This window comes from Kogia breviceps, chromosome 3 (genome assembly GCF_026419965.1).
Source record: "Kogia breviceps isolate mKogBre1 chromosome 3, mKogBre1 haplotype 1, whole genome shotgun sequence".
NCBI lineage: Eukaryota > Metazoa > Chordata > Mammalia > Artiodactyla > Physeteridae > Kogia > Kogia breviceps.
The window spans coordinates 85108957-85125656 of NC_081312.1; the positions used below are offsets into that span (position 1 = coordinate 85108957).

At 41.9% G+C, this 16700-nt stretch overlaps 1 protein-coding gene across 3 annotated transcripts in view; it reads right to left on the bottom strand.

Moving 5' to 3' along the window:
• INO80 (INO80 complex ATPase subunit) overlaps window positions 1-16069 on the bottom strand; it is a 132234-nt gene extending 116165 nt beyond the window's left edge. For 2 of the 3 annotated variants that reach the window (XM_059057995.2, XM_059057994.2), the window contains exon 1: window positions 15557-16069. The gene's annotated coding sequence lies outside the window, so the exon portion shown is untranslated. The remainder of the gene's footprint in view (window positions 1-15556) is intronic. The other variant, XM_059057993.2, reaches the window with a different exon arrangement.
• Window positions 16070-16700: the final 631 nt, after the last annotated feature.

Genomic DNA, 16700 nt, shown 5'->3' on the forward strand with positions numbered 1-16700 from the left:
CCTTTCAACAAATGGTGCCATGACAACTGTACAGTAACGTGCAAAACAATGAAGTTGGAACTCTTCTTACACTACACACAAAAATTAACTCAAGAGATCACAGACCTAAATTTAAGAGAAAAAACTATAAAACTCTTAGAAGAAAGCATAAAGGTAAATCTTCATGACCTTGGATGAGGTAACGGCTTCTTAGATATATACCAATAGGAAAATCAACAAACAGAAAACCAGATAAACTGGACTTAGTATCTTTAGTGCTGTAAATGATACTATCAAGAAATTGAAAACTCACAAATAGGAGGAAATATTTGCAAATCATATATCTGATAAGGGACTGATATCCAGAATATATTTTTAAAAGCTCTTAAAACACAATAACAAAAAGACAAGTAACCCAATTTAAAAATGGGCAAAGGGGACTTCCCTAGCGGTCCAGTGGTTAAGACTCTGCACTTCTACTGCAGGGGACACGGGTTCAATCCCTGGTCAGGAAACTAAGATCCCACGTGCCACATGGTGCAGCCAAAAATTTATTTTTAAGAAATTAATTAATTAAGAATGGGCAAAGGATGTGAATAGATATTTCTCCCAAGGGGCTATTTCAATGGCTAACAGCACATGAAAAGATGATTTAACATCATTAGCCATCAGGGAAATACAAATCAAAACCACAATAAAGGGCTTCCCTGGTGGTGCAGTGGTTAAGAATCCACGTGCCAATGCAGGGGACACGGGTTCGAGCCCTGGTCTGGGAAGATCCCACATGCCGCGGAGCAACTAAGCCTGTGTGCCACAACTACTGAGCCTGCACTCTAAAGCCTGCAACCCACAACTACTGAGCCCATGGGCCACAACTACTGAAGCCTGCATGCGTAGAGCCCATGCTATGCAACAAGAGAAGCCATGACAATGAGAAGCCTGCTCACCACAACGAAGACTAGCCCCCGCTCATGGCAACTACAGAAAGCCCACGCACAGCAACAGACCCAACACAGCCATAAATAAATAAATAAATAAATAAATAAATAAATTTATATTAAAAAAACAATAAAACCCACTAGAATGATTATAATAGAAAAGATAGATAGTAACAAGGGTTGACAAGGATGTAGAGAAATTGGAACACTCATACATTGCTAGTGGGAATGTGAAATGGTGCAGCCATGTGGGAAAAGTCTGACAGTTTCTCAAAAGGTTAAACATATGTTAACCTTTGACCAAGCAAATCCACTTCCTAGGTATACCCAAGAGAAATGAAAACATAGGTCCACAAAAAAACTTAGACATGAATCTTCATAGTAATATTCACAAGAGCCAAAAAGGTGGAAACAACACAAATGTCCACGAACTGATGAATGGATAAAAACATGTGGAGTAATATTCACAAGAGCCAAAAAGGTGGAAACAACACAAATGTCCACGAACTGATGAATGGATAAATAACATGTGGTATATCCATACAATGGAATATTATTTGTCAATAGAAAGAGATGGAATACTAACAGCTGCTATAACATAGATGAACCTTGAAAATATTATGCTAAATAAACAAGCCAGTAAACAAAGGCCTCATACTATATGGTTACATTTATGAACTATCCAGAAAAGCAGCTCCATAGAAACAAAAAAATGATCAGTGGTTGTGTGGGACAGCGGGTTGGGACAGGGTAAGTGGGGAATGGGGTGTGAAAGCTAATAAGCAGGAGTTTCTTTGGGGGCTGATGAAAATGTTCTAAACTGACACTGAGATTAACTGTTGCAAATCTGTGAACATATTAAAACCAATGAATATACTAAAACCATATACATTTTATTTTTTTTGTTTGGTTTTGTTTTTTGCGGTACGTGGGCCTCTCACCGTTGCGGCCTCTCCCGTCGCGGATAACGGGCTCCGGACGCGAAAGCTCAGTGGCCATGGCTCACGGGCCTAGCCACTCCACGGCATGTGGGATCTTCCCGGACCGGGGCACGAACCGGTGTCCCCTGCATCGGCAGGCGGACTCTCAACCACTGCGCCACCAGGGAAGCCCTGTCATATACATTTTAAATGGTGAATTTTATCAACTGGTAATTATATCTCAATAAACATGTTAAACTGTGTCATTTCTGCAAAGAAAAAAAAATACAGTTAAAAAGTAAATGAGGGCTTCCCTGGTGGCGCAGTGGTTGAGAGTCCGCCTGCCGATGCAGGGGACACGAGTTCGTGCCCCGGTCCGGGAAGATCCCACATGCCGCCGAGCGGCTGGGCCCCTGAGCCATGGCCACAGAGCCTGCGCGTCCGGAGCCTGTGCTCCGCAACAGGAGAGGCCACAACAGTAAGAGGCCCACGTACCGGAAAAAAAAAAAAAGTAAACGACAGGGGCTTCCTTGGTGGCGCAGTGGTTGAGAGTCCACCTGCCGCTGCAGGGGTCACAGGTTCGTGCCCTGGTCCAGGAGGATCCCACATGCCGCGAAGCGGCTGTACCCATGAGCCATGGCCACTGGGCCTGCACGTCCGGAGCCTGTGCTCCGCAACGGGAGAGGCCACAATGGTGAGAGGCCCGCATAACGCAAAAAAAAAAAAAAAAAGTAAATGATAAATTGTGAAAAATATTTGCAACACTTTACAAATTTAAATCTCATATAGAGGGTTCTTACAAAATTCTAACAGTAGCATAATACCTCCAACACATAGAACCCATCCAATACTTTTCTGTTTAAAAAGACTGTTACTATTATTATCCCACTTACAGATAAGGAACCAAAGGCTTACACATGTTAAGTAACTTGCTCAAGGTCATACCACTTAATACGGAATGTGGATTTGAATCCAGACAATCTGACTCCTGAGTCCTCACCTGTAACCACTATAAGACTAGAAATTTATTATATAAAGGGAATCATACTGCATGTATACTTCTGTGTCTGGATTCTTTCTCTTTCAGTATGTTTTTGAGATTCAACCATGTTACTACATTTAGTTCACTCCTTTTTATTGCTGAATCAGATTCCATTACAAGAATGAATATAACCACAATTTGTTTATCTATTCTCCTGTTGATGGATATCTGGGTTTTCGTTTCTCTTTGGGTAAATTCCTAGCAATGGAACTACTAGGTCATAGGTAGGTATATGTTTACCCTTTTAAGAAACCACCAAGCAATTTTCCAAAGTGGTTCTCCTATTTTACATTCCCACCAACGAGCAAGAATTCTAGTTGCTTCCCATCCTTGACAACACTTGGTATTATCTCACTGTAGTTTTCATTTGTACATCCCTGATGACTGATGAAGTTGAGCACCGTTTCACACGCTTAATGGCCATTTGTATAAATTCCCTTGTGAAATCTGTTAAAATTTTTTGACCACATCTGAGAAAATGTTAGTCTTCTTAAAGCTGAGTTATAGAAGTCCTTGATATATCATAGATATAATTCTTTTGTCAGATATACATATTACTATTACATCCTTCAGGTACATTCTCCCCTAATTCACCTATAGATTTCTCAATCAACTCCCAAAAGGGTTTTTGAAGAAACTAACAAGCTCCGTCTAAAATTTATATGGGGACTTCCCTAGTGGCACAGCAGTTGGGACTCCATGCTCCCAATGCAGGGGGCCCGGGTTCAATCTCTGGTCAGGGAACTAGATCCCACATGCATGCCGCAACTAAGAGGTCTCATGCCACAACTAAGGAGCCCGTGAGCCACAACTAAGGAGCCTGCCTGCTGCAACTAAGACCCAGTGCAACCAAATAAATAAATAAATACTTTTAAAAAGTAAAATAGGGCTTCCCTGGTGGCGCAGTGGTTCAGAGTCTGCCTGCCGATGCAGGGGACACAGGTTCGTGCCCCGGTCCAGAAGGATCCCACATGCCACGGAGCAGCTGGACCCGTGGGCTGTGGCTGCTGGGCCTGCGCATCCGGAGCCTGTGCTCCACAGCGGGAGAGGCCACAGCAGTGAGAGGCCTGTGTACCACAAAAAAAAAAAAAAAAAAGTAAAATAAAATAGGGCTTCCCTGGTGGCGCAGTGGTTAAGAATCCACCTGCCAACACAGAGGACACGGGTTTGAGCCCTGGTCCAGGAAGATCCCACATGCCGCGGAGCAACTAAGCCCATGCGCCACAACTACCGAGCCTGCGCTCTAGAGCCTGCGTGCCACAACTACTGAAGCCCGCGTGCCTAGAGCCCATGCTCCACGACAGGAGAAGCCACTGCAATGAGAAGCTCGTGCACTGCAGTGAAGAGTAGCCCCTGCTCGCCACACTAGAGAAAGCCGCGCAGAGCAATGAAGACCCAACGCAGTCAAAAATAAATAAAGAAATAAAATTTTAAAATAAAAAGTAATTAAAATGGATTAAACTAGCAAAATATAAAAAATACAGAGGGAAAAATAATTCAAATTCCAAAAGAAAATACGTAATTCTGTACGGTATAAATATTGACAAGAAACTTAATAAAATTATCATTTAAATCATTTTTTTCTAACCAAAAAAACTTACTTGTATCATTCCATTTAGCTGAAATAAAGGTTACTAATGACTTCTTTCTATTGCTATTAAATATTATATATAGTTTATATTTTATAAACTATTAAATATCTTTTAGCAATTCTACAAAAAACAATCGGGGAAAAAGTTTTTCATGAATGTTTTGAGAAAGAGTAAGAGTAACTAGGATCTATTATTTCCTGCCCACCATAATTATACAACTTTAACAAAAAATAAGCTCAATGGCTCAGCCAAAAAACATTTCTGCATTCAATGAAACGCTTCACATTATCTTAACCATAAAAAAAGCTTTCAGGGCTTCCCTGGTGGCGCAGTGGTTGAGAGTCCGCCTGCCGATGCAGGGGACACGAGTTCATGCCCGGGTCCGGGAGGATCCCGCATGCCGTGGAGCGGCTGGGCCCGTGAGCCATGGCCGCTGAGCCTGCACGTCCGGAGCCTGTGCTCCGCAACGGGAGAGGCCGCAACAGTGAGAGGCCCGCATACCGCAAAAAAAAAAAAAAAAAAAAAAGCTTTCAAAGCCAGTCTCAGGTGAAAGTAAAAAGTCTCATTATGGCATGATGAGAGGAGAGGACAAGGGACTTAACACTGAATAAGAGCACACTAGTATGAGTTTTCTGTCCTAGGTGCTTTAATAATACTAGCTCATTTAATCCTCACAGTAATTTAAACCATATTCTCATTTCAGTTAGGTTAATTAACTTGCCCAGGCTAGAATTAGAACTCGGATGTATTATCAGTGACTCAAAAGCCCAATTCTTCACCACCCAATTCTTTACCACAGACTCTGCTATGATAAAACAACAAAAAGACTAGGGTGACCCTACCTCCTAGTTGGTTTGCCCAAGACAGTTCAAGTTTATGCCTGTTGTCTGAAACATAATTACTAATAGTCTCTCTCTTCTCACTTCCAAAAGTATCCACGTTTTGTTTGAACACATTACTGTTAGAACAATAAATTTTTGGTCATCCTACATGTGGCAAGAGGTAAATAAATAATTAAGCACTCTTTAAATATTCTAGCTGAACCTAAACTTTCCATTCAAACCATCGATACTCACTAAGAAGCTAAAGAAGCTACTATGTACCAGAACTGAACTAAACAGCTGGAGGGAAAATCTTGCCTTCAAAGAGCATAGGCTGATAGAGCCCTCAAGTTGGAGGCCAGAAACCACCTCCTCAACCAAAGGAACGGTTCCTTACTGTAAGAGCATAGGAACAATTTAATAAGCCCAGAGTTCCCCAAAGCACAAAGTTTTTTTTTTTCTTTTTTTAAAATTTATTTATTTTTGGCCATGTTGGGTCTTCACTGCTGTGCGTGGAGTTTCTCTAGTTGCGGCGAGTGGGGGCTACTCTTCATTGAGGTGCGCGGGCTTCTCACTGCGGTGGCCTCTCTTGTCGCGGAGCACGGGTTCTAGGTGCGCGGGCTTCAGTAGTTGTGGCACGTGGGCTCAGTAGTTGTGGCTCGCGGGCTCTAGAGCGCAGGCTCAGTAGTTGTGGCGCATGGGCTTAGTTGCTTTGTGGCATGTGAGATCTTCCTGGACCAGGCCTCGAACCCGTGTCCCCTGCATTGGCAGGTGGATTCTTAACCACTGTGCCACCAAGGAAGCCCAAGCACAAAGTTTTCAGAGACAAAAATTACACCTGCTTTTTTTTGGCCGCACTGCATGGCTTGCAGGATCTGAGTTCCCCAACCAGGGATTGAACTCGGGCCACAGCAGTGAAACAGAGTCCTAACCACTGGACTGCCAGGGAAGTCACTACACCTGCATTTTAAATGGAATGAAGAACTCCTGGCTAAAAAAGGATGGCCCTTTCAGTGAGTTCTAAAATGGCAAAGAGAAGATATTTTGGCTTACCTCATAGGTACATTGTGAGAAAGAAAAAAGTGCTTATCCACATTTTCCCTTCCCTACTTTTCTTTCCTCACTGAAATCAGAATACATACCAAATGAAATATGTGTCCAAGGATGACAATAACAAAATATCAATTACAGCGCATTTGCTTTCTGTAGGTAAGAACAATTTCAACTTCCTAGAAGAGTATCTTCACCAAGATGGAGAACAAATTACTTTTTATCAGAATAATAATAGAAATAGCTTACTAGCACAACTGCCTCTCGGGAGTTCTGTAGTATATACCACAGACACAGCATTTGGTCAAACAAGTTTAATCTCCATTAATTAAGCATCTAGGGTGTAAATACTATTAAATCAAAAAATATAAAAGAAAGGAAATGTTTCCTGAGGTAGCCAGTGGACCTTTCACATGATAAATTTTTTTAAACTTGTTTTAAGTTAGGCTATGTTAGAGGTCCCTAGTATATTTCATAACTCTTCTGGTGAATAGCACCCAATCTGAATTAATAACAATTTATCAAATTAAAAATTTGAAAACTCTGCTAAAGATCCCTCTTACTGAAGAATCAATGACTTCAACAACTTGTACAGCTAAACCCATGAAAACACTTACCTTTTTCAGGGAATGAGATAGCTGAGAAAAATATGCTCCTATAAAAGAGTAACTAAAGGACTGAATCCACAGCCCAAAAATCTTGAGCAAATCAGTTCATTCCTCAGTGAAGTTAACATTAGCTTACTTGATAGATATTTGTGAAAATACAGATTCACACAAAGAGCTGAGCTCATTTAGTTACCAGTTCCATATAGTTAACTGTCCACTATTACAAAAGTGATGGTGAGCGTTTATTATTGAGAATAAAAACTAAGAGACATTCATAAACAGCCAATATTACAAAATTCACTTTTCTATTTAGTTTTCCTATACTAAAAGTCAGTTTTCATTTTTGGAGTGAAGACACTATCTAGTGTGGGTGGTTACAGAGAAGCTGTCTAAAACTGTGTTCTCCATAGGAAGTATGAGAAATCAAAGTTCAGGTAATTCATCCTGGGGACGAACCACCTGTAAATAAGCATGAGGTGAATTGTACACTAAATAGATCTTGCTTTTCAATTGTCAGATATTTCGGTCACTTAGACATGTGATGATCTTATTAACACGAAATATAATTACTCTCATGGTCTTCACTATATAATATACACAGTTAATTTGAACAAGGCAGGTATGTTTACATCAAACTAGGCATTCAATAAACACTTTTTCCACTATTCAAGAAGCCTGGGGGTGGGGGGACTTCATCACAAAGTATTCCAACTGGGAATCCAAATTTCTGATTTTGTTGTATCAAATGCAACTGTAATAAGGAGACTATGTACACACTTTCTATTGCGAGCCACATGCCAGAATATTTTATTTGCATATACACTTCATATATGCGTTCACAAATTTTATCATTTTATGACACAGATACTACTATAACCCCTATTTTACAGACAAAAAAAGTTAAGCTTAAGGTCCCCCCAAAGGTCACACAGCCAAAAGTGACAGAGCCAGGATCAGAATCCAAGAAGTCTGACTCCAAAGTCCCACATACTTAACTACTCCAATATTTAATCTGAAGGACCTCCCACAAGCCAGAGGCTCCCAGGGCATAAAAAGCCATGCTAATGAAGTATATTCCAAGCAGTACATTCATTTATTCAATCATTTATTTAGACCAACATAGATTCATAAATATCGATTTTATTTTATGGGTTATAATTCAATGATGCTTTGTTTATTTTGCTGCTCAAATCGTTCCAGTTTGGGCCACTGGGAGCTCTTTCAGTTGGCCCCTGTGCTCCTCTGACATATCCTCATCAGTGTGGAGTTCTGGTGGTGGTAGAAGTAGCTGAAGCACTTCCTTACCTTCTGGCACAACAAGATGCTCTGGGCTCATCTTGTATATTTCTTGTCCCAAACCTACAATTAGCTATTTCTCCAAGGAGCTCTAGTTCCTTTCAATGGATAAGGGTATTAGAGAACAAGATTTGGGTACTAGGTATGCTCCTGATTTCTTTTAACCTTCTCAGCTGACAGAGCACAGAAATATACCTGTGTGTATATAAACCTATGTATGTACATGTCTATAAATGTTTCAATATGCAACCATCTGTGTCTGTATTAAGCTAAACACGGTTTCATACTGATGTCTCCAACTCTAATCCATCACCACAAGGAACACTGTAGCCTCCTCCCCTTGCTTATCTGTAAATTCTCACTCTAACAGTGAGAAGCCTGTCTCCAGCCATCCATTTACTTAATTGTTCAATTGTGGTATATATGTATTTCAGTATCAGAATTAAGTGGCAATCCCATAGAACACAATTTTATGAATTAGACTGCAGTGCTCATGTGCAGTTCCTTATCTTAGATTCCACTCATTTCCAAGGTTACTCAGGTCAGGACTCCCTTCCTCCCCATTTTAGTAAGGTTGTTTCATACATCTGTAATATCATTAGATTCTCTTGTCACAATCTGCATTCCTTCCTGGAATCCTTCAATCTCCTAAATGATTTTCGCTTAATTTGGACACATTAAAGTTTACTCTGTGCTATAAAGCCCTATGAGTTTAGCAAATGCATAATGTCATCCATCCACCACTACTATATCCAACAGAATAGTTTTATCAAGCAGCATTTTAATTTAATTAAATGGTATTACAATCCTCTATGGAAGTAGCATGGTTGGGTAGAAAGAGAAGCTGAAGAGCTATAAGTTTAATGCTACTGACAAGCCACAAACAGACTTTAGGACTAAGTTATGCTTTCAGAGTCCCAAGAGCCTCACTGTAAAATGAGGGGGATTCAACTAGATGGTAATAATTTATAGCATTTATTAAACACTTACTTTGTGTCAGGGATGGTGCTAAGCACTTCACATGGATTATCTCATTTATTCCAACAACTCTCTCTATAAAGTAAACACTATTATGTATTATCCCTATTTAAAAGATGGAATTAAAGGCTTAATAATATTAACTACCACAAGATCACCTAGTCAGGGAGGTTGCAGAGCCAAGACTGTAGAGCAAGAGTTGGCAGAGTATGGCCTGCATGTCAAATCCAGCCTGCTGCCCATTTTTATAAATCCTGACAGCTAAGAAATAATTGGAAAAAAAACATATTTCAGGACATATGAAAATTATATGAAATTAAAATTTCAGGGCTTCCCTGGTGGCGCAGTGGTTGAGAATCCGCCTGCCGATGCAGGGGACGTGGGTTCGTGCCCTGGTCCGGGAAGATCCCACATGCCGCAGAGCAGCTGGGCCCGTGAGCCACGGCCGCTGAGCCTGTGCGTCCGGAGCCTGTGCTCGGCAACGGGAGAGGCCACGACAGTGAGAGGCCCGCGTACCACAAAGAAAAAAAAAAATTTTTTTTTAATTAAAATAAAATAAAATTTCAGTGCCCATAGAGTTTTACTGGAACACAGCCTGACTCATTCATTTACATATTGACTATGGCTGCTTTTGCAATACAATGGCAGAGTTGAGTAGCTACAACAGAGAAGGCATGACCAGCAAAGCCTAAGATTTATTATTTGACCCTTTATAGAAAACCTTTCGCAAGCCCTGCTGCAGAGTCTGGTTTGCTAGTATATACTAAGAATGATTCTAAAAAAGGCAAACTATTACTAACATTAGAATGACAACCTGGACAGAAATATTTAAACCCTGAACTAGAAAGTTTAATGTTGTAAAACATCACCTCTTTGAGTTATAATCTTAAATAGAAAGACATTCTATCTATTACATAAACACAAAGGTTAATGCATTATAATGATTTTCTTTATTGATGTATTTTTACCTGCATTATCTAAAAAAAGATTTATTTTCTACTCATAATAAAAAGGTTCTGATTTCAATACTTTACAAACTAAAACTCTAGATCAAACTGTCAAAACAAAATGGAACTTATAATTATAGCTAACACTTGTTGAGAGCACTATGTGCCAGGTACCATTCTAAGCATTTTCAGGCCTCTATGAAGTAGGTATTACTATTATCTTAAATTAACAGATGAATAAACTGAGGCTTAAACAGCTCTCCAGAGGCCACACAATTAATAAGAGGAAGAGCTAAAATTCAAACCCAGGTCATCTGGCTCTAGAATCTAGAAGGGGTCTGGCTACACTAAAAGGCCACTGGATTACAATGCTTCTGTTAACAAGGCAGATTAGGGCCTTTAAACAAATGAAGAGAATATCTCAATGTATTTAAAAAAAAACAAAAAAACTAAGTACTAGTGTAATTTCTATCAGCACTTCAAGAAAAACATTTAGGTTTATACTTCTCTATGGCACTTAGAGTTTGCATAATTCTGTTTCTCTTTGCAGAGCAACTCTGTACTCTCCATACATACACATACAACTGGTTTAACTCATTTGTACACCCCTCACAAAGTCTACCACAGTCCCTTGAGTGTGGCAGATGCTCAACAAATCACTGTTGGGAGATCAAAGAGCATTCACTATGTGTTCAATAAATATTTATTGAGTGAATGAAGAGAATAAGGAGTTTCATAAACCATTAGGTTCAAGTATCATTAAATGGTTTGCTGACCTGAAATGAACTAGGGCTGGAAAAAAGTCTCTGGCTCTAAAACCTTTAAATTGGGTCTGGTCTGTTCTTGAGCTTTAACCACTTTCTGTGCTATTAAGTTTCATAAACAAACCACTTGGACTTCCCTGATGGCTCAGTGGTTGGGAATCCGCCTGCCAATGCAGGGGACACGGGTTCGAGCCCTGGTCCGGGAGGATCCGTGTGCCACGGAGTGGCTGAGCCCGTGCGCCACAACTACTGGGCCCGCATGCCTGGAGCCCGTGCTCCACAGCAAGACAGGCCACCGCAATGAGAAGCCCACACGCCGCAACTAGAGAGAGCCGGAGTGCAGCGATGAAGACCCAACGCAGCCAAGAATAAAAATAAATAAATAAATTTATTTAAAAAAAAAAAAAAAACACCACTCATTACACACCTGTCAAGCAATATTCATCTTTCAAGCTAGTTCTAATTTTCAGATTATTCTTCACGTTTTTCCTAATTTAATACAATTTAATCATAGTCCATCTCAGTCTTCATCACTCCACTGCAGAGTCAAATTTCTTTATCTTCATATGAAAGCATCACCGTTGCCTTCATCATTTACACTGGAAACCTCCCCCCTGCTTAATTTGTTCTTCCTTGCGGTGCAATAATTTAATAGTCTTAGAGTGGATGTATTGTGGTTTCCTACCAAGATAATACAGTCCATTTCTAAATTTCACTTTTCATACCTCGCTCAGGAGTGTCTAACATTTTGATGGACTTTCTGGTAATATTCAGGCAACAATCTCAGCGATAAACTGACCATTTGGCCTAGTATTCTTTTTACCACATTGATGTTCACTAGCCATTTTTCTGTTCATGCACGAGGAATGAAAGATTTACCCACAGTTTATCCTAACCAGCTACTAACTTCTTGCTCAGAAAATGTAGCTGTCACATGCAAAACCAGAGGCAGCTTGTTCATATTTATAAGAAATATGAATAATTTTAGTATCATTACAAAAACATGAACACTATACATGAATAACCTGAGAAAACCCTATATGACATACATGTTGTTCTTTCCTACTGTAAGTTTCCCCTCTTCCAAATCAAAACTAAATGTCAAAGTTTTTGATAAGTTCTTCAAAGATGAAAATAAACTAACATTCCTCAATATGCTGTCTTATAGTTGATGTCATTTAATCTCAGAAGTGAAAATTCTTGTACCCGTTTTACAGATAAGGAGAACTGAAACTCAAAAAAGTTCACTGAGGGCTTCCCTGGTGGCACAGTGGTTAAGAACCTGCCTGCTAATGCAGGGGACACGGGTTCAATCCCTGGTCCGGGAAGATCCCACATGCCACGGAGCAACTAAGCCCGTGCGCCACAACTACTGAGCCTGTGCTCTAGAGCCCACATGCTGCAACTACTGAAGCCCGCGTGCCTAGAGCCCGTGCTCCGCGACAAAAGAAGGCCCTGCTCACCACAACTAGAGAAAGCTGGCGTGCAGCAACAAAGACGCAGCGCAGCCAAAAATAAATAAATAAATTTGTTTTTAAAAAAAAGTTCATTGACTTACCCAGTGCTAAGTGGGACTCTAACTCAAGTCTTTTTAAGTCCAAAACCAATCTCTTTCTATTATACTACCAAGTTTCTCTTCAGCTAAATTATCACTTGCTCTTCCCCTAAGAAGTCCTGTTCATGTGAACGTGAATTTGAGCCAACAATCCTACTACTTCTTATGGAAACTCCTGGTTTGCTGCATATGAAATGACTTAGTTATGTGTCTGGGACTCTCCAAGGCAAAGGCTCTTTAAACTGGGGTCCAAGAATTTGGATGGAAAAAAACTTACATCCTTATTTTCACTAACCTATAATTGAAACTAACATTTCCTTCAATTCTGAATGTAGGTAGCATACCACAGCAGTATTAGCAGGACTATCACTAGTTGTTATTTAGTAATAAAGTAAATTTCTTATATCATAAATTTATTAATGTGAACTATATTTCACACAGTTAAAAAGTCATATTCTTTTTATGAAAAGGGGTTCACAGGTTTCTTTAGACTACAAAGGGGTTTAGGGCATATAAATAATGTAAGAATGCTACTCCAGAGACCATCACACAATCTTGGTAACGAAGGTTTACAAAGGCATGTCACACGGTTTACTCATTGTCCTCTAGTTTGTTAAAAATATGGGGAATTCCCTGGTGCTCCAGTGGTTAGGACTCCGCTTTCACTGCCAAGGGTGCAGGTTCAATTCCTGGTTGGGGAACTAAAATCCCACAAGCTGCATGGCACAGCAAAAGGATAGCATTTAGTCCCAGTGATTTTTTTGTATCTAATTTGTCAATTACATTTGCTATTACTGATCTCCTACTTCTAACCTAACACACATGGAAATCTCTCTTATGTACTTATTAAGCCCAGGCATTAAACTTCTTTGTGACCAACTTTTCAACCCTAAGCAAACCTACTGTATTATGATTAGCAAGTGAATCCAGTGCTTGTACAAATGAATTTCTGACTTAATGTACAGCTATGGTCCAAATGTTTGTGTCCCCCCACCTCCCCAACTCATGTATTGAAAGCCTAACCTCCAAGGTGATGGTATTAGGTAGAACAGAGGCCCTCATGATTAGGATCAGTGCCCATACAAGGTGTTTAGTTAAGTATTAACGAATAAGCTCTTATCTTCTACAGGCTACAGCCTATCATATCAAAATCCTTATGCTTAAGATGCAACTTTAAAACTTGTCATCAACTTCACTTATTTTCCTACACAAAGGTTCCTATTAATCTTATCCCATTCTGTCCACTCTAAAATTCACTGCATCCCAGCATTTGTATTTTGTGTGAACTTATATATTGACATGTTAAATCTCCAAGCCAGTTTTAACATTGTGGGCAGAAAAGACGTCTATTAGTACTTCCCTAGTCCTATGTCTACACAAGTTAACAGCAGTCAAAGGCTGTTATGATACCTTCCCTTGGTAGTACTATGACAAACTTTCACTAAGTGAAACTGTAACACCATAGTTTATGGTCTGTTGCTGAGACTTAATCACATTTCCACCTTGATGTACTCAAAACGTTTTTATTAGTCATAAACTTTCTAAAATTTGTGCTCTTTAGTTATTTCCTATTAAAAAACACAGACCTTTAAAAACTGATTCTGATTCTTCTGAAACAAAATGTAGAGAAAAAGAACATAGTAAACTAAAATAATGGAATTTAATCCTTAAAAATACAAACTCATTTTAGAATCTGGTAAGTATGCAACTTTTACCATACATAATAACGTCAACTTAAATGTTTTATAGGAAGAGCTTGAGAATTTCAAGCATAAAACACAACCAGAGTTGGAATACTATTTGGCAATAAAAAGGAACGAAGTGCTGATACATGCTACAACATGGATGAGCCTTAAACACATGGTTAAGTGAAAGAAGACAGCCACAAAGGGACACATATTGTATGATTCTGTTTATACGAAAGATCCAGAATAGGCAAATCTACAAAGACAGAAAAGAGACTAGTGGTTGCTAGGGGCTGGGGAAAGGGAAGTGGGGAGTAACTGCTAAGAGGGCTTTCTTTTTGGAGTGATGAGTTACATAGCAGTGACAGCTGTACAACTCTATCAGTATACTAAAAATCATGGAACTGTACACTTTAAAAGGCTGAGCTTTTTGGTATGTGAATTATACCTCAATAAAGGTATTACTTTAAAGATAAATAACAAAAAACCGCCACTTGTAAACCACAGTGAAAATTTCCTTGGGAAAGGAAATTATGAAAAGTAAGCTGGTTACCTGTGATGTTAGCAAAGTCAACCTCCTAATTTTTCTCCCATTCTAACAATAAGTACACGAACATAAAACTAGACAGTGTTTGAATCAAAGAATTCGGCCCAGTTGGCTGTTAAACTAAAATAGTGAGTGCCTTCTTAGAATCTCCCACTCCTAAACTGTAGGGGGCTTCCACTTACGGAAGTAGTTGTTTTCAACAGCAAGCTCAAGAAGGAACGTCAAACTGGATGACATTTGCCTAGCGCCCTACAAAAGCCAAAAAGACTAGAAGGGGTGACACCTACACACTCCTAAGTCTGTGCACGTGTTAGGCTGCCCCCACCCAACAAGCAGCATGCACCATTCACCCATTTCCCAACTTGCTCATTATAAACTGACACACTATCAAGCCCTTTAACTCATTTGTTTAAAAGGACAGATACAGCAACCCTCACCAGGTTCCCACTCGAGCCCAACCAGCCCCCGCCCTGCCCCTCCCCACCCCAAACCCACACACGTGTTAGCCCGACACCGCCCCACCGGGTCCCACGTGCACCTGGTCTAACACACTCCCCACGTGTGGGCGCCCCACGGGCTTCCTCAGCTGTCTGAGGTCACCGCGTGACCCTGGGTCTCCAGAGGTAGGAAAGGAGAAGGACGAGGCCCAGGTCCCTGAGGTCCCAAGCCTTCGGGGAGTGTCCACACCCATCCTCCCTACTAACCCCAACAAATCCAAGGGCCGGGGGCGACGGCCCCTTTAAGACGAGGCCCAGTCGTCGCCCACAGAGAGGGGCGCAACGGGACCTACACAACACCCCCCTCCGTTTGCCCGCCCACGTCTAGTCGCCTCACCTCGGGCCGCCGGGCCCCGCCGCCGCGACGGCGGCGGAGGGGGGGCGGGGTGCGGGCGGGGTCCGGAGGGGGGGGGTCGCCCCGCCGACGATGGAGCCGCGGTTCGCTCTCTGAGGCCGTGGGACGGTGACTGCGTTGGGCGTGGACGCTCCTAGCTCGCTCCCTCGGCGGCTCCTGGGACCCCAAGATGGCGGCGGCGCTGAGGCGGCTGCGGGCGCTGGGCCGGCGGCGGCGGCGGCCACTTTCACTCACTGAGAGGAGCGGAGCAGGGACACGGGGAGCCATGGCGGGGGGGAGGAGAGGCGCCATAGCCAGGCCAGAACAATCGAGCCGCTACTCACCGGGCTTACCCCTGCCCCGCCCACGCTCACTGCTAGTCGCCAGCCCGTGGCCGTCCGCAGTGCCGCTGCGGTCGACCTCGTGCAGCTCGCACCCCGCCGCTACAGCCTGACGCCCCGCGCGGACCGGGGTTCGGGGGGAGATCCTGATCCATGCCATCTGAGTGCAGATTGGTCGGGGCTGGGACTGCCGAAGATTGCCGAAAGGCGGCGGGGAGGAGGAGGAGGATGTCATCGCTAGAGTGAGCAAGCAGATCTCGCGGGAGCAAATGTCGCGAGACCTCTCCAGCTCTGCAACCGCCAAAGAAAGGTTACTTTTCCCGGAAGTAACGTCAGTCGAAACGGCCCGGGATCCTGGGAATATTCGTTCCTGTAGGCAGGAGATGGGGGGGTGCTTGTGGTTACTTTGTTAGGGGCTACCAAACACTGCTGAGTTCACTTAAGGGAAAGTATAGGCTCGGGTGTGATATTTTATTCTGTTTTGGGCCCCTTTGGGTGGGGTTGTATACTGTGGGGAAGTGTCTGCTCTGTAGAACCTGTCGTAACAGTAGTTTGGGGCTCCACTTTAAGGCTCAGCGACCAAGACTGCGATGCTGTGGCATATTTGGGCAAGGCGCCAAGGTGAAGGCTTTAGGATTCAAGCACTTGGGAACACAAAGACCTGTATCAGAAATGCCTCCCTATTCTAACACTCACCCAACGAGCCTCTGAAAAGGGAATAATTTGACTTGTCTGTGCCAACTCCATAGTTTGCGCCCCCTACTACCCACATTTACTAAAGTTAATGCAATTCAATTACCAGCATC